This window comes from Dipodomys spectabilis, unplaced genomic scaffold (genome assembly GCF_019054845.1).
Source record: "Dipodomys spectabilis isolate Male_0828 unplaced genomic scaffold, ASM1905484v1 ptg000319l, whole genome shotgun sequence".
In the NCBI taxonomy this organism is placed as follows: Eukaryota; Metazoa; Chordata; class Mammalia; order Rodentia; family Heteromyidae; genus Dipodomys; species Dipodomys spectabilis.
The window spans coordinates 5718145-5744082 of NW_024870996.1; positions in this window are offsets into that span (position 1 = coordinate 5718145).

Consider the following 25938-nt stretch of genomic DNA (forward strand, 5'->3'; position numbering starts at 1 on the left):
ATGACAGGGAACTAGCTGAATATCTGTCTCAAAATGGATTCTCAACAATCACAGTTTTCTGAAGTAAACATCGTTGGCATTAGAAAATGTATGATCTCTCAAAAATCTATTAGTACATATATTTCTCAGCTATTATACTCACTTTCAGTTTCTTGTCCATTAGTTTGCTCCTGGACAACAGCCTAGCACAGTAAGAAAATGTTATTCATAATTGCTCTACTCACCACATACAAGATTCCATTTTCCAGGCACGAAAACTTAAGGAAAAATCTAGAAATTGGTACCAAAGATATGTTCCTTCATTTGTGTGGGTCACTGTATGGAAGGGCAGAAATAATCAATCTCTTTATATTGTTACATGTTTCCATTATAATAAGCCATGTGATAGGTTTCTCCTTACATTGATTCTTTGAGGCTCCTATAAACTCTACATAATCCAGCAGTTATAGAAAATGATTAGGTTTACCCCTAGTCTCTTCGTGTCTAGGATTTCATGTAAGTATTAGAGTTGATTTAATCTCAATAATTGTAATCATGTTCACATGTTTCTGCAAAGTTGCCATATTGTATAGAATTTAACAGGAAAAATACCACTGTCTTAATATGCACATCATCATAAACAACCTGATTTCAAAACGACCATATCTGGTGATCACCTTCTGAATTCACATGTCTAACTTATATTCCAATTATAGTTTCCAACTTTCTTTCACAAGTTAGATCTTCATAAAATTTACTTATAATCTAGTATAAGTCTGAATGTTTGCAGTGTATTATTCCTTCAGGTGCAATACAGGCTAGAAATGAATTGTATTTTTACCAAAAAAACATATGCATAACACTGTTATGTATGAGCAATGAAAGAGTTTATGGGAAAAAGTAAATATTAAACATTTCCCTCATTTGTAAAATCGATTAATTGGAAGTCAATTGGGAAGTGCTTATGACACATCAGTACTTTCAAAATGTTCAGGTAATAGAGTTCTTAGCATTTATCCCAATTATATATTAGAAGATTGTAATTTGTCTTTGACACAGGGTAAAATGAATGTACAAAACTTCATTCTAATATCATGAAATAGCATTTTTAAAAACTTATCATTACACTGATGTCAAATATTTATGGTTCTCATTGCTGTATGGAAGAAATAGAATATTAGAGAGCCTTCCTTTATGCCCTTTCTTCTTCATATTTCATGCATTTTGTTCGTGGCAATTTCCATTCCTTCTTCATCCATTCCTTACTATAGGTGGAAATCTCAAAGTATTGATCATGATAACTCTCATCTTAAAATAAGCATAGCAAAGAATATTTGAAGAAAGAATTTGAACTATTAATGTATGTCTTTCAATTCAAATTCATGCCTGTTTTTACACTGTACACTTCATTATCTCAAACTACTATCAATCAGTCCAGAAATATTTGTGTCCTTTTAGTCAATTGGTATCGAACCAAACATATTTGAGTGAAATTTCATGTCTTCAATATTATTCATCCAACATACAAAATACAATAATACAAAAATACATGAAAATATATCAAAAGAGTGACCTTACAATCATCAAGAAAATTGCATGATGGTTGTATTTGGGAAGGTAGTAAATTTATATGCAGTAACTATGTCTCAGCAGGATCTACTGAACATGTTCCTTGAGGCAAGAGTTAACCCTTCAAGTGTTACTCAAGTAGTAAGTTACAAAATCATGTTCCTGTCTCCACTGTTAATATTTATACAATCGTTGCTTTCAAATAAATGATCCATAAAAACTGACCATTGGGGTCTGGGAAGGTGGCTCAGTGGTAGAGTGCTGGCCTTGCATTCATGAGGCCCTGGGTTCGATTCTTCAGCACCACATAAGCAAAAAGAGAAAACGCTGGAAATAGTGCTGTGGCTCAAGTGGTAGAGCACTAGTCTTGAGTTGAAGAGCTGAGGGACATTGCCCAGTGCAGAGTTCAGGACCCATTACCAGACCCCACCCAAAAAAAAACAAAGAACAAACAAACAAGAAAAAATGACCATTGTGTACAAATGTCTGATTATTCTGTATATGGTAGAGATAGTTGTATCATATACAACAATTTTTCCATTACTAGTTAATTGCTCCCTTAAGTACTCAAATGAGAATATACTGAAAATTTGAGTAGGATGTAAGCGTTGATATATAGACTATGTCACTGGACGTTTGCCAGTGGTACTTCCTAAATGCTAAATCAAACAAACTGTGTTAAAGAATTATGACCTTTTTTCTTGTGTGAAGGCTGGAATTGTATTGATTCATGCAGAAAATTGAATAGCAATTAAACTGAGATAAAATGTTAATTTTTACCTCATGTTAATTGATATCTACAATGACTTCTTAGCCTCAGAACAAAATTCCTGTCAAATATATTCTGGTTTGAAATGTGAGGAGAAAAATCATGAAATTGCAGGTCTGGAGGAAGATTGTGGATGATCAGCTGGGGATTAACATGCTCTAGCATTGAAAGCAGGTTTAAATTTCTAGTGAAAAGTCCAAGTCTGGAGAGTCGCACTAAGTGTGCCATCATAGTACAGAGACTTTGTCCAGAGATGAAATATCTGAGTGCTCATATCCAGATTTGAATACTTGCAGTGTGGTGGTGGTGGTAGCTCCTACCACTGCTACCATATCAACAGAGAGAGAGTACCACCAAGAAGACAAAAATAACTAAAAAAACTTTGTACCTTATTGCTCAGCTGTGAAAGTGTAGATACATTACAACTGCTGGTTATGACTTTGACAAAAATCTCTGATACATGTGAGGTGAAAGCATGACTCCCAGTATGATCCCTATATACTTTTGTATTTTTGTATAACAAGAATGATTTACATCATTAGGAGCAAGAGGCATGTGAATCTGTAGACTCATTTCTCCCTCTTCATCCAAGATCAGGAAATACCATTCTCCCAGTCACACACTAGCTTCTCTGTTGTACCACATTGGCTTGAGGTTGTAACCCTGGTTGTCAACCTGAGAGCTTCATTCTCCAACTTCTAAGCTCTCTTATGATTTCACCCAGTGGTGTTACTTTAATACATCACTGCATACAGATCTCAGCTTAGTTATCTCATCTTAGTTACCTACAGGTAAAGATTTCATTGTGAAAGATCCATTTCATTCTTTTCCTTCTTGTTATATAGAGAAAAAAAGAAAGTATATAGCATTGTTATAATGAAATTGTTAGCCTCCTCTGTAATCCCGAAAACTTCCATGCTTCCAGGGAACAAAGGACAATGATTTCAACAATGCAACGACTTCAACAATTCACCCAAAAAATTATACACCACGATCAAACCGGATTCATTTCAGGGATGCAAAGCTGGTTCAATATACGCAAATCAATTAATATTATTCATCACATCAACAGGAGCAAGGATAAGAACGACATGGTTATCTCAATAGATGCAGAAAAAGCATGCGACAAGATCCAACACCACGTTATGATGAAGGTTTTGGAAAAATTAGGAATAAATGGAACAGCCACCATTATATTTAATGATGAAAAACTAAAGCCATTTCCTCTTAACTAAGGAACAAGACAAGGTTGTCCACTCTCTCCACTTCTCTTCAACCTAGTATTAGAATGCCTAGCTACAGCAATAGACAAGATGCAGACATAAAGGGGATCCAAATAGGGAAAGAAGAAATAAAACTCTCTCTCTTTTCAGATGACATGATCTTGTATTTAAAGAATCCCATAGACTGCATTCCCAGATTGCTCAAACTGATTCAAAACTTTGGCAAAGTAGCAAGGTATAAAATTAACCCACAAAACTCAATGGCTTTTCTGTATACCAACAATGAGAAAAGTGTGGCTGAAATAAGGAAAGCAACTCCATTTGTAATAGCCCCACAAAAATGAAATATCTAGGATTTAACTTAACCAAAGAAGTGAAGGACCTCTATGATGAAAATTTTAAAAACTTGAAAAAGGAAATCAAAACAGAACTTAGAAAATGAGAAAAACTCCCATTCTCCTGGATTGGGAAGATTAACATCGTAAAAATGGCAATACTTCCCAAGGCTATCTACAAATTCAAGGCAATACCTATCAAAATTCCAACCTCATTCTTCAAGGAAATAGAAGAGGCAATCCAAAAATTCATATGGAACAATAAAAGACCCCGAATAGCAAAAATGCTCCTCAACGGAAAGAACACTGCTGGAGGAAGATCAATACCAAATTTCAAACTCTACTATAAAGGCTAGCGCTCTACCACTTGAGCCACAGTGCCACTTCCAACTTTTATTCAATTTTACTTATGTGATGCTGAGGAATCCAACCCAGGGCCTATGCATGCAATGCAAGCGCTATACCACTGAGCCACTTTACCAGACCCGGCTTTTCCATTCTTATATATGGACAAAACAAATGCTATTGTGAAGTCACAATTACATCGTGAAGTGGTATCAGCTAAATATATTCAGCAGTTCGGAAAAATAATTAACATTTAGGACACATATTCATGTCACTTTTCACTATGACCACTGAAATGTTGAACTTTGAAATGAACATAGAAAATTTCCATTAAATTAGGATAAGGTTCCTATATTAACATTGAGTTCTCAAGTAGGTATGGTTATGAGGATTCTATGCCAGAGATATACCAACATTTGGAATATATCACTTGCATCGAGCACAGTGAAAGAGACTTAAATATGAATGAACCATCAAGGATTCAATACTCATTGCCAAAGAAGACACATACAAATATCCATGATAACCTGGGACTAATTTTTATCATGACTGAGTAAAATCAAGATTTGAAGGGAGGAAAAATATCCTCAATTTCCAATTCCAAAATACATAATAATGTGCCCAGCATCAACTTATGGTTGTTGAAACAGAATAGGAAAAAAATGTACACCATTTCAGTTTGTACAAACACAGTCAATTTGCACATAAATGGACAGATTACAGATATATCTGATCACAAACCCAAGTCAGCTCACATATATTTATATATAATGGCAAAGCTAGGGTTGGATAAATCTTCAAGAGACCAATAAACAAGTAACATGGTCTCCTACACTGACAGATTCTCTCATGAATTTACAGGTTCTTTAGTATCATCTAAGTTTTAGATGTCAGAAAAATTATGATTCCATAAGAAAGACATAATAGCATAAGGAAAGAGAATTAGTAATCCCATTGGGTCACTTTGTGTTCTAATAAGCAATGAAGTAAGAAAATATCACTGCCTCATCAAACAATACTTTTGGAAATTCAGACAGAAAATACATGATATTAAGAGTGGGGAGTGAATAAAATCTGACTCTTATGTGGAAGAAAAAAATTCAGAGATTTTGGAAATACCAGTGAGTATGTGGCATTGTTGATGAATATTGCATTACATTCCTGTCTTTGGTTATTGTTCTTTTTGGTCATTGGGCTTGTACTTTGGGCTTGGGTTTGGGCTTCGAGCTCTAATTCTCTACCACTTGTGCTACAGAGCCACTTCCAGTTTTGAGATGGTTAATTGGTGATGAGAGTGTGATAAATATTCCTGTGATCTGATCCTCAGATCTCAGCCTCCTACAGATCCCTAAGCAATATGTACCAGGCTTTTTTTCTCTGTTATCCAGAGTGCGCTGATGAATTTTGAGCTTGTCTGTTCCCAACATTCATGCACACTACAGGTCTATGAGTAACCATGGCTTTCCTTAAGGATAATGCTCTCCATAGTATTCGATTTTGAGGGTATTAATTCCAGAAATGAATCTGAAAAAAATCCTTCACTTCATTAATTTATAATTAGATCCTTATGTGTAAAACACATGAGATGCTAGAATTAACATTATCTCCTGGACTGGCTCAAGTGTGGTTTTATACCCACAAAATTGTTTCCCATGACATATTTCTTTTCCTCTGCATAACAGAAGATGAGAAACTCCCTAACCTGAAGAATAAATGTATTCTATTGCTCAAATATGAAATTGATCTGTTCAGTTTTTAAACAGGATGAGTTTAAATCCTTGTGATAATCTTCATAAAACAAAAATTGTCATCCGATGCAAGGACGAATTTATCTAAAACTATTACTCCTCTTCAGCACTTCCTTCACTATACAAAGTGCCAATTCATCCTTAACATAATATTGTAATATGTTTGACATACAGCAGACATTTGAAGACAAATTCTTAGTGTGCTTACTACCTTTACTCAGGAAATATATATGAGGCCTGACCATGATGACAGGCTCACATAAATTCACCTTGGTTTTATGTTGAATAAGTTTTTTTTTTTTTCTAGACTGATCAGAGGAGAAAAATCTTAACATTATCAATACAACTAAAATCTATTTTCTTACTTATAAAAAGGAAGAGGTCTCATACTGGCAAGCAAGACAAATTACATGATTCCAAATTAAATAAATGCTCATGAAGAATTCCAAGAAAACCCAATTACTGTTCATTTTTTCCTCTATTTGCCATCTTACCATGTCAGAGAGACTTGATGTTTTCAAATTGCATATAATCAAAAATATAATCAATAATGTGACTCTAGAAGGACACGTTCATTCTAGCAATTAAAATTCTTTAAACAATCCCATCAATACTCACTAAGAGATAGCATATCTTTTGTACTTACACATCTAATTTTGAATTTCCAAACTATACCATATCCAATGTTGATTTATACTTTATACAGGAATGTGAAATTTGAAATCCATTTATGTAATGCTGCTATAAAAATATCTGTAAATAAATTGTATTAATATGTACCTTTGCAAAGTGGAAATTGTAAATCATCTCAAGAATCTCTTCAAATTGGGGCTGGGAAGTTGGCTTAGTGGTAGAGTGCTTGCATTGCATGCATGAGACCCTAGGTTCGATTCCTTAGCACCACACAAGCAAAAAGAAAAATGCTGGAATTAGCGCTGTGGCTCAAGTGGTAGAGTGATAGTCTTGAGCTGAAGAGCTGAGGGACAGTGCCCAGGTCCAGAGTTCAGGTCCCATGACCGGACCCCCCACACACAACAAAAAAAAAAAGAAAGAAATGAATTTATAGTCATTCCTATAATATTCATTAATGAATTTCAGAGTTTTGTTTTGTTTTTTGTCCGGTTGTGGGGCCTGAACTCTGGGCCTGGGTGCTATCCCTCAGCTCTACCACTTGAGACACAGTGACACTTCTAGCTTTTTTCCAATTTTTCTTATGTGGTGCTGAGGAATCAATCCCAGGGCTTCATGCATGCAAATCAAGTGCTCTAACACTGAGCCACCTTCCCAACCCTTCATTAATTAATTTCTGAAGGAAGACTTAGTAACCCACTCATAATTTGTACATTTATCAATTACCTGTTGAAGATACTGCCATTTACACTATCATAATTGATGTGATGAGTGAATCCTGAAATCATGAAAATGGGTATAAAAATTGGCCCAACATAATACTGCTATCTGTGGCTTCCCTGATTTAAATTGATTATAAGAGAACGAGAAGAACATTCTTGTAAGGTAATTCTGATATGAAGTAATTTGGGTGATTGCATTTCTTATCCATCCTAGTGAAGCTATACTTGACTTTTGCCACAAATCACAGGTTAATGAACTCAGCAATCCAAAACTTAATTTGTAGTGATCAAAATATACGGGTATATCGAGCAGAAAGTTTGTTATTCTTTTATCCTATTTCTTTACTTTGAATTTTAACAGACAATAGGACATCATAAGAAAACCATTTTCTTTACCTGTTGTTGCCAGATGATTTGATGGTGCCCCGAACAAAACTTGTGCTAGCAACTTCCAAGGATTCTGTCAAAGGGAGAATTACATACTTGATTGAGGTGCTAGATTAGATTGGCTCTAACATTATACATTGATAAAGCAAAACAAAAAAGTTGATGGCCTTATGAGCATTCCAAGAAACTTTTAGCTGGATAATAAACATTGAAAAGAATGAGTTCTTAGCCATGTACAAAAACTAATCTTTTAAATGTTTGACTTGTTTTTTAATCTTAAGACAATATTTTCATATATGCTATTGTTATTAGCATACAAGACAATCCACAAAGAATTTTTAATTTAATTTAATTTTTTGAACAAAGAATTTTTAATTTCACTCCTAAAGGAAGAAATCATACAACAGCACAAGGTAAGTTGAGATTCAATAATGGAAAATCCAGAAAGTTCAACAAGCTTTTTACCTTTATCCCAGTATTCCTCAGAGAAAACATATTGCCATGTACTTTCAAAACTCTTGTTATCTACAAACAAAAAGAAAACTAGCATCACAGTAGGATGCCGGTACAAATGGCCTAGATTGATTTGGACTGTGTTTTAGTTATCAGGAATATCTACATCATCTTCAAGAGAAATTGACACTGTGATATGGGGAGTGTGGCTCCTGGGATCAGAGGAGGGCGTACACTGGACGCTGGGTCATGTGAACACTGGGATGTGTGAGTATATGCACTGGGATCTGGAGAGGTAGGACACAAGTAACTGGTATTGTGGACACTGGAATTTATGAAGTTTGGAAACTGGAATAAAGGGATTGTACACACTGGGATCTGAGGACTGTGGACACTGGATTCTGGAGAGTGAGAACACGGAGATATGGGAGTGTGGACACCGTTCTATTGGGAATGGGGACCTTGGAAGCTATGGAGTCTAACACTGGTATATTGGGAATGGGGACACTGGAATTTATGGAGTCTAGATACTGGGATGTGGACATTGGGATATGAGCACTGGGGATCCTGGGATAGAGGAGTGAACATATTGAACTCTGGATAATGTGCACACTGGGATCTTGGAGGATGGACACTGGATTTGGGGTGTGTGTACACTGGGATCTGGGGAATTTGTACATTGGTATCGGGAGAGTGTGAACACTGGAATCTGGGGGGTATGGACATTGGGATCTGGGGAGTGTGGACACTAGGTCTTGAGAGGGTTGTAACTAGTGTCTGGGGAGTGTGGACACTGGGATGTTGGGAATGTGGTCAATGGGATCTGGGGAGTGGGGACACTGGGATCAGATTAGAGTGTATACAGGAATCTGGAAGTGTGGACAATGGGACCTGGGGAGTGTGGACCCTGGGAGTGTGGACATTGGGATCAGGGGAATGTGAACATTGGGATCTGGAGGGTGTGGATACTGGGATCTGTTGGGTGTGTGGACACTGGGATATGGGCACTGTGGATCCTGGGATGTTGGAAATGTGGACACTGGACTCTGTATTGTGGACACTGGGATCTGGGAAGTGTGGACACATAGATCTGGGAGTTTGGACAGGGCATCTACGAAGTTTGTACACTGAGATAATTGGAGTTTGAAAACTGGAATCGTGAGTGTGGACATTGGGATCCGTGAAGTGTGTACCCTGGGATCTTTGGAGTGTGTACACTGGGTATGGACAGTGTGTACACTGGCATCGGGGGTATGTGAACATTGGGATTGGGGAATATGGACATTGGAATCTAGGGAGTGTGGATATTGGGATCTGGGCAGTGAAGAACTAGAATATGGGGGTGTGGACCCTTGGATCTGGGCAATGTGAATCCTAGGACGTTGGGAGTGTAGACACCGAACTCTGTGAATCGTGGACACTGGGATCTGGAGAGTTTGGACACTGGTCTCTGGGGAGTGTGGACACTGGACCTTGTGGATTGTGGATACTGGGATCTTGGGAGTAAGAATATTGGACACTGCTGAGTGTGGACACTGTGCTCTGTGGGGTGTAGACTCTGGGAATTGGGTTGTGTGGAAACTGGGTCTAAGGAATGTGTACCCAGGAATCTAGGGAGTGTGGACTCTGGGATCAGGGGAGTGTGCACACCAGACGCTGGGTAGTGTGCACAATAGGACCTGGGGAGTGTGAACATTGGGTCTGGGGAGTGTGGACATTGTGGTCGGTCAGATATGGCCCCTGGCATCTGGGGAGTCTGCACACTGAACTCTTGTGAGTGTGGAAAATGGTATCTGCGAGTGTGGACAATGGTAACTGGGAGTGTGGACAGTGGACTGTGATTACTGAGGACACTAAGATCTGGTAATGTGGACACTTGAGTCCATGGACTGTGGACACTGAGTCATGAGGAGTGTGGACACTAGATCTTGGCAATGGTAAAGTAGAATATGGGGAATGTGGACACTGGGATCTGGGCAGTACTACACTGGAATCTGGGCAGTGTGGACATTGGATATGGAGAGTGTAGGCACTGTGCTCTGTGTGGTGTGGATACTGGCATCCTGGAAGTCTTCACTCTGCACTCTTGGGAGTGTTGACTCTGGATATAGGCAGAGTGGGCAGTGGAATCTATGGAGTCTAGATACTGGGATTTGGGGAGTTTGGACACTCTACTCTTTGGAGTGTTGACACTGGGATATGGGAAGTGTGGAACCTAGACTGTCAGTAGTGTGCACTTTGGGATCTGAGGAGATTGGACACTGGGATAGCCAGACTATTGGCTCTGGATGGGGGAGAGGGGTATATGAACACTGGGATCTTGGAAGTGTGTACATTGAGATCTGGGGAGTGTGGGCACTGGAATCTATGGATTCTGGTATGTAGGGAGTATGGACACTGGGATCTGGGCAGTGTGGATATTGGAATCTCTTGATTCTGGATAATGGGATGTGGGGAGTTTGGACACAGTATTTTTTGGAATGTTGATATTGGGATATGGGGAGTGTGGCTTATGGGATCAGAAGAGGGTGCACACTGGACGCTGGGTCGTGTGAACACTGGGATGTGTGAGAGTATGCACTGGGATCTGGAGAGGTTGGACATGGTAAATGGGATTGTGGACACTGGAATCTATGGAGTCTAGATATTGGGATGTGGACACTGGGATATGAGAAATTGGGATCCTGGGATAGAGGAGTGTACACACTGACATCTGGGTAATGTGCACACTGGGATCTTGGAGGGTGGACACTGGATTTGGGGTGTGTGGACACTGGATAGTGGGGGGTTTGGATACTGTACTACCCTTTGGAGTGTTGACACTGGTGTATGGTGAGTGTGGAACCTGGGATTACAGGAGTGTGCACACTGACCTCTGGCTAGTATGGACAGTGGCATCTGGGTGTGTGGAGAATGGGATCTGGGGAGTGTGGACACTGGGATCTGGCAGTGTGGACTTTGAGATCAGGGAAGTCTGCACACTTGGATGTGGGGTGGGGAGTATGGATACTGGGATCTGGGGATTGTGAACACTGGGATCATGGGAATCTGAACATTGGGATCCAGGGTGAGTGGACACCGGGATGTGGGGAGTCTTGAGAGTGTACCCTGTGTAGTGTGTACACTGGACTCTGGGGACTGTGCACATTGGGATCTAAGGTTGTGAACACTGGTATATTGGGAATGTGGACACTGGAATCTATAAAGTCTAGACACTGGGATATGGACACTGGGATATGAGAAATGTGGATCCTGCGATACAGAAGTGTACACATTGAACTCTGAGTAATATGCACACTTGGATCTTGGAGGATGGACACTGAATTTGGTATGTGTGTACATTGGGATCTGGGGAGTATGGACATTGAAATCTGGGGAGTGTGGATAGTGGGATTTTGGGAGTGTGGTCAATGGGGGTCTGGGGAGTGGGGACACTGGGATCATATTAGAGTGTATATTGAAATCTGGGAGTGTGGACACTGGGACACTGGGAGTATGGACACTGGGATCAGGGTAATGTAAACATTGGGATCTGGAGGGTGTGGATACTGGGATCTGGGAAGTGTGGACACTGGGATCTTGGGAGTGTGGACACTGAGTACTAGGGAGTGTGGACACTAAAACATTAGGAATGTGGACACTGGATTGTTGGGAGTGTGGACACTTGGATCTGGGCAATATAGATACTGGCATGTTGGGAATGTGGACACTGGATTCTGTGTATTGTGGACACTGGGATATGGCCAGTGTGGATACGGGATCTGGGAAGTTTGTACATTGATATAATTGAATTTGAACACTGGAATCGGGAGTGTGGATATTGAGGTCTTGTTGGTTTTCTATGTGTAGTACATCTTTAAGTATCTTTTGTAGGGCTGGTTTGATGGAGATATAGTTTCAATTTTTCTTTTATTTGACCTTCGCTTATGAAGGAGGGTGTAGCTGGGTACATAATTCTTGGTTGATAGTTGTTTATCTTTAGGGGGTGGCCTACATCATTCCAGGCTCTTCTTGCTTTAATTGTCTCTGCTGAGAAATCTGAGGTGAATCTAATTGGTTTCCCTTTATAGGTGCTTGATCTTTTCTCCTTGACAGCTCTAAGGAACTTTTCCTTGGTCTGTATTGATCCTGGGAGAAATTAGAATGTGACGGTGGGATGTCCTATTCTGGTCTGATCTATTTGGAGTTCTAAAGCTTCTTGTATATGAACAGGCCTATCTTTTTGCATGTTTTGGAAGTTCTCTGCTAAGATCCTGTTAAACAAATTTCCTAGACCATTAACTTCTGTCTCTACATGTTCCTCTACACCCATTATCCTCAGATTAAGTCTTCTGATGTTATCTTACAAATTTTGAACAGATCTATCATATTTCTTGGATTTGTCTTGGATGGTTGTATGTTCTTTCTCTATAATATCTATGCTGTCTTTAATCTCTGAGTTTTAATCATCTGTATGGTCTTATCTACTGTCAACACTTTCTACTTTTTTATTTCTTTTCCTTCTAACTGGTCAGCTTTGATGGCTTCAAATTCTTTATTAAAAATTTGTTCTAGATCTTGTAAAAACTTCTTCACTTCCGTAATTTGTTGTTCCGTGTTTATTCTCAAATCACTTAGTTGATTGGTTATGGTTTCCTTGGACTCCCATTCTTTCTGTTGGGCTCCACTGAGCATTCCCTTTGTGGTCTCCCTGATTTCTTTCAGCTACATGTTTATGGATTCCATGAATGCCACCATTGATATTTGTCTATTCTCATCCTGATCTCTCAGTTCCTGTGTTTCTCATTGATTAGCATCGTCATGTTCATGCATTCTTGTAGTTCTCTTTGAGTGTTCTCATGGACTTTTTCTTTGTCTACTCTCAGCCAGCTCATGTAATTACAGTCTATCTCATTGACTGATCTCAACCTGCTCAAACAATTTCTGTCTATCTCTTTGGCTGATCTCAACCTACTCACACAATTCTCTTTGAGTGTTCTCAATTTGTTTAAGAATCTCCTGCATCAACCTTTGAGTAGTTTCCTCACACTCATGAGACTCCTGTATTGATCTTTGGTTTGCCTCCTCTCTCTCCCTATCATGCTCACACTGAGACATTTGGAGGTTTTCACTTTTTTCACTTACCCTGTTTACCTGTATTGTTTGTAGAGCTTTTGTTTGTAACTTTCCTCATTATCTGTCCTATCCCCTGATTGTCATGAGTTGGAGTTGAGATCCCCGGGCTTGCCATTTTTCTTGTGTTTTTCCAGCTGGTTCTGCCAATTTGGGTTGAGAATAACACGAGGTTTTTGCTAAAACACTATTTTAAGATAAACATCAAGTATAGTCTGTAGTTGCACAGTCAAAATTCTGCAGATATAATCTGGTTCAAGAGATACAAACTATTGAATATCTAATGACTATGCCTTAATGGCCTAAGAACAGCAAAGGAGAATTTGGCAACATGAAATTATTAGATTTAGGGAAAATGTGGGGGAAAATAGGATTAGAGGGATGTGGGAAGCTGATGGAGAGTGGAATTAACCATATCCTAATCTCAAAGAAGGAAATGGATTGGACAGAATGATAGCAGACAGAGAATAAGAGAAAAAGAAATAAAAATAAGGAAATAGAAGAAAAAGATTAAAAAGGAAACAAGAAAAAAATGCAAAAACAAAAATTTAAATTAAAAAAATGGAACCCTTAAAAACTGCAAGTTTGAAGAAGTAGTATTCAGAGAAGAATGGAGATGGGATGAGAGGAAGGGAAGGATAGAAAGGAGACATGAAAAACTAGAAAAATAAAAAAAGTTTTAAAATATTATATGGATATATGGAGGTAATACTGCTATTAAGGCATTTAAGAGGATTTGAATTGAGTAATAAATTTCTGGATTAAGTGTTTATACAATGGAGGATGATATCTAATAATCAACAACAGGTATATTTGAGAGTAAGCAGAACAGCAATTAAGTCATACAGAAAAGAATGAAAGAGAAGTGAAAAGAATGAGAAAAAAAGGATCAAAAGGTCAGTAGAGATTTTAAAAAGCACACACAGATATACACTTAAAATAAAAATTATTCGAGGAAGAAAAGAAAAAATTATAGAAAAAAAATTTAAAAATTAAAAATAAGGTACAAAAAAAGAAAGTTGTTTTTTTTTGGGGGGGGAGGATGGGAAGATTCTATATCTCCCTTGTGTCCATAACCAGTCTCTTGTTGGAGTCTCTGGTCTGCTTGTGGTGTTTTGTTTTCCTGTGGCTTGATAGGTTACTTAAGTCAATTTATTTGGGCAAGCAGAAAAATGCTCTGTTTTACCCAGGATTTTGTGATCCTCCTCCCAGGCTAGTTCAGTGGGAGAGGGATCTGTTTTGAGTATCACAAAAGAGAGAGATGGCTGTTTCCTCCAGTTTGGAGATGCTGTGATGAGGCTAGGTTCTGGGTAGAGTTGATGCCTTCAACAAACAGTTGCTGTTCCCTGAGGGGCTAGCTTCTGAGACACTCACAAAGACCAGCCTGGAGCCTTTTTCAAGGTTTATGTTTACTGGATTTCAATTGATTGTCTAGGCTGCTGTAGGGAGGGGCGCCCTCTGGCTCTGTTTACCCAGTGGAGAAAGCCATTCCTGGGGGCAGATTTTCCTCTGCCTGGGCTGGGTGACTTTTTCCTTGGTAGAGCTGAGCCTGGCAGGTCTGGGCAGGTTCCTGTGACCTGCTAAATGACTGTCTTGTTTTCTCCCAAGGCTTGAGTTGGAGCAAGCCTTTGTCAGTATCAAAGATGGAGGTCTCTGGTAATGGGCTTTGGGGATGGGTGCCTTCCCTCCTCTGCTCCCTGAGAAGGAGTGAGGATGTCAGGCTTCAACTCCTGCCACCAGAGTCTAGGTTCTTTGGTCATCACTGGTTTGCAATCTGCAGGGTGAAGATATCTGCTGCTTGTCAGTTCTTGCTGGATTTGAGTAGGATCCACTCACCCGCTGCATCTGGCACCTTTATCCCAGACTCTCTGTGTTGCAGGTATGGCGGTTCCAGCCACTGCCACAGCCGCCGCCACCACAGCTGCGGGCATGTGCTGAGATCTTTCTCTTTGCCTGGTTTTCCCTCTCTGGCCAAACTCTCTGGCCTAGGACTGTTCACTGGAACACTAAAATTACTTTCTATGCTAGAGATTGTTTAGCCTCCAGCTTCTCCTCCGCCATCTTCCTCTGATCCTCTAGAATTTACTTTATATGACAATTGTTTCAATGGTCTGTTGCATCTGGGGAAGTATATATGCCTGAGCTAAAAATATTCCCAGCAAAAAATAATAATTGCATTATATTTCAGCCACTGAAATAGGGCTAATGGAGGTCAGTGTACTTTTCTCCTCAATGATATTTTTCTAGCAAGGCCTGAAGTACCTGTTTGCAAATATAAATATCTTAGAATTATCTTTACCTAGGTAATATGTTACACTGAATAATGTATTAAACAAGTAGAGAAACCTGTGTCTTAGAATGTGAATGAATAAAAAAAAAAATAAAGAATCCACGACCTGAGGTCTCAGATTTTCTCACAACTACTACTGAATAAATATATGTAAAAACAGTAGGAAAGAAGGAAGCACTCAATATAGGTTTTTTATAAAATAGTAAGTCACACAAAAATACATATGTGTAGCCAGTACTTTTTATATATTTCCAGGCCTAGAATGTGTTACCCATAGTTTTAGTGATTGCCTTGATAACATATGACATGAAGGTTGAAGTCACAATTGTATTTCAAATTGTTGGAAACACTATGTGAAATATTTACTAATGTTTACTATCTGTTAGTAGTTAATGTCATCTTTATTATTCCCTTATTTGCAACAGGCATCTTCTGATGAAGAAAATCTTTAGGATAAGTTTTTTTTGCTTGAATTCAGGGACCTTCCTATATCTATAAGGTTTTTTTTGCTGTTGTTCAAAGAAGAGCTCTACTAGTTTAAAGCACTGTGATGATTCTGGTGTTCTAAAATGCTTGAGTTCCACTTGAGTGGGTCTGATCGACTAAGCAAAAGTCTTAGCCACCTCGGATTGGAAGTCTCATCCACCAGGATTCAGGTTTGAAATTTTGCACAAGAATATAATAATGAAAATTGTTATAGAAACAAAAAAGAAACTTTGGGGAAAATAACCCTAAACACTGTTCCTATAACTCAGTTTTAAATGGAAGCAAAACTCCTAATAGACGTGTGCAGTGATTCTGAACCATAAAAGAGAAGAAATAAAAATAGTTTCTGGTGTCCAAAACCATGACATGAATATTAGTAATTTTTGCATTTATGCTTGCTTGATACTGTAGTTTTCTAAACTGATAGGAAGAAAAGCATTCTGGTACTGTTGCACATACCAAGAAATTTTGAGAATATACTATGAAAATAGACATGAAAAAGTGGAGGTAGAACAGTATTACAGTATTACATGTTCATTATTGCATAATCTAGAAACATCCAAAAGGCAAACCTACAGAAAGTATTAGGAATGTGGACAAACATGGTTTATATTGTATATCTTCTAAAGTAAATCGGAGTCAGTAAAATAAAGCAGGATACCTTCCATAAGAAGGAAGAAAACATTCCCAATAGTTAGGTTTTTAATCAACAATTGTCACCTTTTAGAACGTCTCCCTTGATGTAAGTTTCTGTTGAGGTGATAGGGAAAAGATTGCTAAATTTCAGTTCCTGATGCCAGGACTATCAGATCAACTTGAGTCAACTGAAACAGATAATAATGCTTAAACTACCAAGCAGGTTTAATATCCTTTTACTATTCTTTTTTTTGGGGGGGTCCTGTCGTGGGGCCTGAACTCGGCCTGGGCGCTGTCCCTCAGCTCTTCAGCTCAAAGCTAGCACTCTACCGCTTGAGCCACAGCGCCACTTCTGGCTTTTTTCTTTTTGCTTATGTGGTGCTGAGGAATCAAACCCAGGGCCTCGAGCATGCAAGGCAAGTGCTGTACCACTGAGCCACCTTCCCAGCCCCTACTATTCTTTTATATAACGAATTACATGTAATTTTCTGTATTCTGCAAAATTCTCCAAATGGATATGATATTTTTCCTCTCATTATTCTTTGCTTACGCATCCATAACACTGTTTTATTCTCTTCCATTTTATGTGTAGTAATAAAATCAGAGTTAATTGTACAGTATGTTAGTAGCATTTCTCAGAGCAAGAAACACAAAATAAGTTTGAACATAGTTTAGAGTACAAAAGAATGTATGTAGATAAACATTCAATAGACAGTCCTTTTATGAGAATTGTCAAATGACACTATGAAAACATAATAGGTCCTGAAGTTTTATTTACTCTGGATGCTACTTGAAGTCGTGAAAATCTGTAATGTGGATTCAAATCTTTTTTTTCAAAACAACTTGTTGAAAGGGACACAAAGGTTGTTTGACTGATTGTAATATGAAATAATGAATTTGACAATGTAATAACAGGAACAATTTTGAATCTAAGCATCTATATTAATATTTCGAATTTTCCTTTCAGATATTCTCTATGCTTCATATGAGGTGAGAGTCATCAGTGCCAATATGCTGGGATTTCTACTGAAGTAGTAATAAAAACATAAATAACAAATGGAAATTGCTTATTGAATATTATCAAAATATGCCAATACAAAAAAATGGCAAGAAATATGAACAGAAAGGGAGTGAAGGAACCCTATCATTCTATGTCTTTCAGAATGTGACAGGACATATGAATATATGATATTATTTTGCAAGGATGCATTTTCAAAAATGCTTCTTCTTGAGAGTATTTTGTTGTTGTTTGTTTAGGATATTAACTCTATTTCTGAACTCTTCAGCTGTAGGCGATCTCTGCACTACTTGAGGCATAGTGCGACTTCAGGATTTCTATTAGGTAATTGGAGTTCAGTCAAATGGGCTTTTCTGCATTGGATGGCTTTGGACTACAATCCTCAGATACTGTGCAAATGCATGCAATGTGTACTATTTGTAATTGTCATTATCATTAGGCAAATTCTATGAACAAATCCAGTCAAAGTCTGTTCCATCTGTACAAAGTGCTTAATTCCTTCAGACTTCCTGTCTGAATTTATTTCTATTACTTATACTTGAACATATTTTGAATAAAAGTGTCTTGTGTAAAGTAACCTACTGGAATATATGGAAGGCAGAGAAAACATGGCTGGCTTAACAGAAAGTATACCAATGAGCATCAGTGTGTGTGCTGGTCAATAACAGGAAGAATTCCATGTAGAAATCAAATTTACTGAATTTTATTAAAAATGAAATTTATTGTAGTTCATTCATGCATAAGAAGTGGGATAATGTCTTAGAGTTTGGTTCAATTGACAGACGCACAAGATTTCCTAAGAGTACAAAGATAATGATTCTTATATGAGCACTGTTTTTCATAACACAAGCGTGATGAACACACACACATGATAGACCTTACAAAACTTCATCATTACTTTTGAGAAGCCTTCTGATGAGAATCAGTTCTGTCTACTTCAGAGAGTGTTCATGTTTTGCTTTGGTATGTCTGATTAACTTCTTGAGATATCAAGCACTGCCACACCCTCCTTTCTTTTATCTGTAGCAAGGTGTCCATTTTTATTTTACTTAGAGATATTTCCAGATTCTCCATTTAATGACAAATCATGGTCTTTTATTTTTTTTCATGTTGGTTTGTTTCAATAATCTTTTATTTTGTCGGTCATGGGGCTTGAACTATTTTCTTGGGTGATGTCCTTGAGCTCCTCAGCTCAAGGTGAGCACGCTACCACTTGAGCCCCAACAATACTTCTGGTTTTCTAGTGCTTTATTGGAGGTAAGAGTCTCATGGACTTTCCTTCCCAGGATGGCTTTGAACCGTGATCCTCGGATCTCAGCCTCATAAATAGCTAGGATTACAGGTGTGAGCCCCCAGTACCCAGCCTTGTTTCAATTATCTGAAACCATATTTTATTTTTCTACCGATAGAAATACTGAAATGATTCAGTTCCTCGGGATTCATAAAACAGCTATTCAAAACAGATAAATTTGTAGACCAAAAACATCCTGTTCTTATTACTATATCATCAAATAGCTTAATTTACAGTAGTTTGTTCATATATATACCAATTTTAGCATAGTGCACCTCTGAGTTTTCTAGGTAATTGGAATTGAGTCACATGGTTTTTTCTGCATTGGATATCTTTGGACTGCAATCCTCAGATCTCATCCAGTAGAAAAGCTAGGATTAGAGTTTTCAGGCTCTGGCACCAATTGACTGGTTGTTAATGAAGAACCTTGCAACTGAGAATATATAATTCTCAAAGTTTCCTTAGGATATACCAAAAAATCTTTGGCAAAATTTTAAATAAAATTACTTGGTCTCTATGAGAAATAATGATACGAAATCTACATAATACTAAAAATGTGACATATATCATGTACCACCTTTTATATATCAGAAACACATCAATTCATCTTTCCAAAATTGGCATAAAAACTTCATATTTTATTAAAATTTAACTGCATTTCCTGTGTCCTACATAAACCTGTCAATAGTTTCTTGAGTTGCAAATTCTATAATAAAAAGTTATAGTGCAGGAAATTTGCATATAGTTTATATTATTGGCAATTAAATAATACAAAGGCATTCTGAAAGCCATTCATTCACAAGTATATTTGTATAGCTTTTATATGTTTATTTTATAGTATTTAGTAAATTAGTATTTGTATAAGCAAAAATATATGATATATATATGAAGGAATTCATCTAGGAATTTGTTTCTTTCTGTTTTCCTTTGATATTTATGACAATTTGCTTTGAGAAATCCTAGAGTACAATAATTTTAGTTTACATGAATTTTAATCAAAAATGTGAATTAAAAAATATGTACAAAGATCAATCATTTCTACAAAGAAGGTTAAGGAACGTTTTGGACAGAAGGTGATTAAGTTCTAGAAGGGTCTTTTTGTGAAACTGTCTGGTAATAAAAATATTGATGAGTAAAGAAACTAAACAAGGAAAGAATAATACATAAAGAATGGCATTGTGTCTATATAGACCATAGGAAGTGTACAGATGTCTAGACAGAACAATTTACAAAGAACCAGTAGTTCATGTGTAGATCTAAATTGTGACACATCCATTCACATTATTGCTCTACTGAATTCTCTCAAATTTCTATTATACTGAATTGGAGTCCACTAATGCATACCAAAAAGAAATGGAACTTTGTCTTCTGGGTTCAGGCCGGAAGTCAGCACTTGCCTTGTCATATGCGGAAATATGGCCGAGTTCCATCATTTGGTAAAACAGAAGTGAGATTTATGAGCTACATCACAATAATGGTGGCCCCATGCAAAGAAGTCATTTTACAGAAGTAGTGTTGCTGTGGAAAACCTACTAGTGGGACATCATCTGTCGTGGAGAGGAAGAGATCCTGACTTGTTCAGAGAATCCAGTTAACTAAAGGTCTGGTAACAGTCCTTGCCCTTTTTTCCTGCTTTTAAAACTTAGGCATGGAAATCAACTTTTTGTCTCATGTATGTGACTGGGACATTTCTCACTGACATCTCAAATGGAGTTCTTATAATTTCCTCCAACTAGGCAATATTGTTCCATTGGTTAAATAATGAAAATTCTTTACTTCCTTAGACATCAAAAAGTACAAATTTCCATTCTGGGGAAGTAAGTTTACTTTTGATTCTTGTCACTTTTATATGCATCAAAGTAGTCATTGGTTTAAAATCTTCTGGCTCTGCTTCATGGACACTAGACACTGTAATACTGAAAGTTACTACATATTTAAGGATAGCACCCATCTCAAACTTTGACTCTAAGGAGACTCAATGATTCCTTTGCTTTGTGATACAGACCTTCTCTGAGAAGCAGTTACCTGAATAATACTCCATACTGATCTTATAATCAGAATAGGAGTCACGATATATCTATGAGAATAACAAATCCTCCTTTAGATAAGGGCATATTTTCAATAGGCATTAAATATTCGTAAAATGGAATTTGGAATTTGTTCATTCAAACATGAATAATTTAGAAAACATTTTTGACATTTGCTTAAAAGTTGTCCAGATGCATCATCCTCTGTTTTGGTATGATGAAGAAAAATGCCTGAAAAATATGAATTTTTTTGAGTTAAAAAATTATATATTTCTACAGCTTGCTATATGTAACCATAATTTGTGAAGTAGACAGATATGAATATATTTCAATTCAAGTGTGTCTAGCAACAAAAAGTATTAGAGATGAATAGGTTCGACCAAGTTATTTCTCATAAAGCTGATGAAATCAAACATTTAAGACATGTGTTTTTGAAGTATTTAGTCATGTTTTCTCTCAGAATTTTTTTATCCTCAGGACTTACACATATTTATATCTCTGTCACAATAGAAAAAGGTAAACATGTTTACACATTTGTTTCGGGAAATTATTTTAAATGGTCTAGTTCATGCTATGTTTTTTTTTCATTTCAAATCACAGAAAGTATATTGACAGGAACTGAAAGAATAGGATAGTAGGATTTGTCCTGATTGAATCTGAAACTTGACATTTTGAAATTATAACTTTGAAATTTGATGTGCTAGACTGAAAGGTGAAAAAGAATGTAAATTATGGGCACATTCTAGATTGAAATGTAAGAAAGCAATTAAATAAAGGGCACACAGTGCATGTATGCTTTCAGAATATAAAACAAGCTAAGAGTTCTATTTGATTCAAATCAAAATTTTTTATCTAGAGTAAATATTTTTCATAATAAAAATAAAAACTATCTAATAGGAACTGAGAGTACATCAGAAGTTAAATTCCAGAGTAATACCCTTTTTCATACTTTGAATCTATACTCCCCAAATAGGGATTCATGGGTTAAAGTAGAGTTAATATGGGAAACAACATTGAAGACTTGCATGTAACCCAATATATTGATTTTCCCGAGGTATTTGTTTTCTTTCAGAGGAATCTATGGATCCTGAAGTTATTGCAGTGTCCCTATGACAAAAATCAGAAAACTAGATCATGCAGGTTCTCATACCATCTTGTGAAATGTAAAGAGGTAATGTTTCATTGGAACATGTTGATATTACCTAATTTCTTTAGTTCATGGATAAATTTGAGTATTGTTTTTATAATAAATTGTGGGCATAAATGTCATAGTGACATTTTTGTATTACTTCTGAAATCTCTGCAGCATATAATGGAAAGTAAGACAATTGTAGTCTAGTTTGTTTATTTCTAGAGACGTATTTCTAGATCCCTATTCAAAGGAGAACAAAGGCAAGATGTTTTGTGGGCAATTATGTCAAAGTGTGTCTCATATTTCACAAACATTAGAGGCTTCCATTTCCTCCCCATTGCCTACTGGCCAAAATGTAAATTAATGGTATTCTTAAACATTAAATAATTTTGTTAAAACACTCACTGTATTATCATTTGGCCTAGAATTCAATTTCGATACTTCACTTTTCATGCCATGGTTATAAACATAACATGGGAGATGTATTGTGTCTCTTTTTTATATTGACAGTATTTATTACAAAATTGCTCTTATTTTCATCAAAAATTTCACAATATTTGAAGATTCACTGTATTGTAGGTAGAAAATTACTTTTTCTTCATGTAATACTACTACAATAAGTTCCAGAGCCGTAGGAGAGATATAGTTTCTGCTGGTTTGTTTGTGAAGAAGACACATGTGAAACTCCATTTTGGATATTTTCAAATACATTTTCAATCACTCAATCGATGCATTTGAGAATTGTATACAAATAATCCATATGTGAGTAAACATAGACAAAAATTGAGCATGTATGTACATTTCTAAAGTTCCATGTACAACTTATGGATCCTGGCACTGTTTCCTCATTAAAGAGAGTTTGAGGTCACTGTGTCATTATTTATGGCCAGCCCAGGCAGGGAATTCATAAACCTTCTTATCTCTGCTATCAAATGAAAACAGAAAAAGTGCTAGGGCAAAGATTGAAGACTAGACCTGTGCAAAAGGATTCACTAGTTTTATCCCTTCCCTTCCCAAATTAGATTATTGTATATACAAGATGCAGTATACTAGATTCAAAGACTGTGAAAAAAGGGGAAGGAACACATTAAACGGGGAAAAAAAATCACATAGTTCGTTACAAATACGTTAAAAACTAAAGCAAGAAAGAAAAAAAAAGAACACTTGCATTCCTATCTTGGTATTTATTTCATTTAACACCTTTAAAAAAAATAAGTTTCTTTATTGTGCAAATACTGAACAGAGTGGTTACAGTTACAGGAGGAAAATAATGAGTCCTTTTCTTATCAAGCATTGTTGCCTCCTCCTTTGCTTTTCCCCTGCCATCCCTTCCTTCATCTCCAGAACTACATCTCCCTCCCGCCCTGCTTAAATTATAAAGTTCTTTTTTGACATAGTGTATTTTTAAAATATTTTTATTGTGAAAATACTGTACCGAGGGGTTACAATTAATGAGTTCATTTCTCATGCAAAATTGTTGCCACCTCCTTTATTTTTCCCCTACCATCCCGTCCCTCCAAACTCTTCAACTACACTACCTCACTCCCATCCCCACCCCTGCCTAAATTGTAAAGTTCGTTTCTTAAAATAGCGTCTTGTACATCTCATTGATGCAGTGAGTCAATCTGTATCCCTATTTAAGCATTTTGTTATTTCCCTTCCTGTCCCCAAATTATACCAACATCAAATACAGTGAAAACAGGGGTTATACAATGGGGGAGGGACATATAAAACAACAAAATAATCACATGGTCCCTTATAAATACATTGGAAACATTAGGAAGGAAGAAAAAACAAAAACAAAAGGAACTGGTGTCCCTGTCTTGGGTTCAATTCGCTTAACATCATTTTATCTGACCTTTGCTGCTTGTCCCAGATATATACTAGTTATTGAGAATGAAGGGAAGAATAGGACCTATGTTTCTTTGGGCCTGGCTTTCTTCCCTTAATATATTTTTTCCAAGTCTTCCCATTTCCTAACAAATGGGCCAGCGTCATTCTTTCTCATGGAGGCATAGAATTCCATTGTGTATATATACCACATTTTCTTGATCCAATCATCTATTGAGTGGCAACTGGGTTAGTTCTATATTTTAGTTATGGTAAACAATGCTACAATAAATATAGTTGTATTTGTAGTTTTAGTATGATATTTTTGTGATCACGTGGGTAAATTCCCAACAGTGGGATTGCTGGGTTATAGGAAAGCTCTGTGTAGAGTCTTTGCAGGAAAATTCATACTAGTTCCCAAAATGATTGAACACGTTTACAGTCTCACAGACAATGCAGTAGGATTCTCTTCTGGCCCCATTCCCTCAGGCATATGTTGTTATCAGAGTTCTTGATTATAGCCATTGTAACTTGGGTGAAGGGGAATCTCAATGTTGTTTTGAGTTCCATTTCTTTTATGACTAGAGAGGATGAGCATATCTTCTTGTGATTATTTGCCATTAATATTTCCCCTTCAGAGAAGTTTCAGACTTTAGCCCACTTATTTATTAGGCAGTTGTTTCTTTGAGGATTTGTTGTTGGAGGATTTAATTTTTACAGTTTCAAGTGTATTTTATATAAGAGACCTTTATCCGATGTATGGCTAGTGAAGATCCTTTTCCCAATGCTTGGGCTTTCTATTGATCTTGCTAGGTATGTCCTTTGCCTTGCAGTAAGCACTGCAGCTTCATGCAAACCCTTTTGTCCAAACTTTCTTTGATTTGTTGTTTTTCTGAGTCTCTATTAAGAAAATATCGGCCTGGGCCAAGGAGATCAAAGGTTTCTTCTATTACATCCTTTAACGTTCTCAGGGTGTCTGCTTTTACTCCACGGTCTTCAATCCATTTGTAGTTGATTCTGGTGCAAGGTGACATACAAGGATCTAGCTTTAGTTTTCTACAAGTGATAAACCAACTTTTCCAGAACAACTTACTGAAAAGACAATCCTTCCAATCCTATAGGTCTGTGGGTTGATTTTTGGGTTTTCAATTCTATTCCATTGTTCCTGAGGTCTCTTCTTGTGCCAGTATCAAGGTGATTTGATTACTATGGCTTTGTAGTAGACTTGGAAATTTGGTATTGATATTCCTCCAGCATTGTGCTTTCTGTTAAGAATTGTTTTTGCTATTCAGGGTCTTTTATTGTTCCATATAAATTTTTGGATTGTTTCTTCTATTTCCTTGAAGAATGGGGTTGGAATATTGATAGCTATTGCATTGAATTTGTAGATAGCTTTTGGGAGGAAGGGAGGTTTTTCGACATTCTAAGTTTTGTGTAGATTTTCATTTTCAAATTTTAAAGTTTTCATCATAGAGTTCCTTCACTTCTTTTGTTAATTCCTAGGTATTTTATTTTTTGTGGGACTATTACGAATGGAGTTGCTTTCCTTATTTCAGCTGCTCTCTTCTCATTGTTGGCATACAGAAAAGTCGTTGATTTTCCAAGGTTAATTTTGTACCCTTATACTTTGCCAGAGTATTGAATCAGCTTGAGTAATTTGGGAGTGGAATCTGTGGGGTTCCTTAAATATAAGATCATGTACTCTGCAAAGAGGGAGAGTTTTACTTCTTTTTATCCTATTTGATCCCCTTTATATTTGCATCTTGTCTTATTGCTGTAGCTAGGAATTCTGGTTTTAAATTGAAGAGAAGTGGAGATAGTGGGCATCCTTGTCTCCCTCCCGAAGACAGAGAAAATGGCTTAAATTTTTCACCATTGAGTACAATAATGAGCCTTTATTGTTTTGAGGAATGTTCCATGGATTCCTAGTTTTTCCAAAGCCTTCGTCATAAAGGA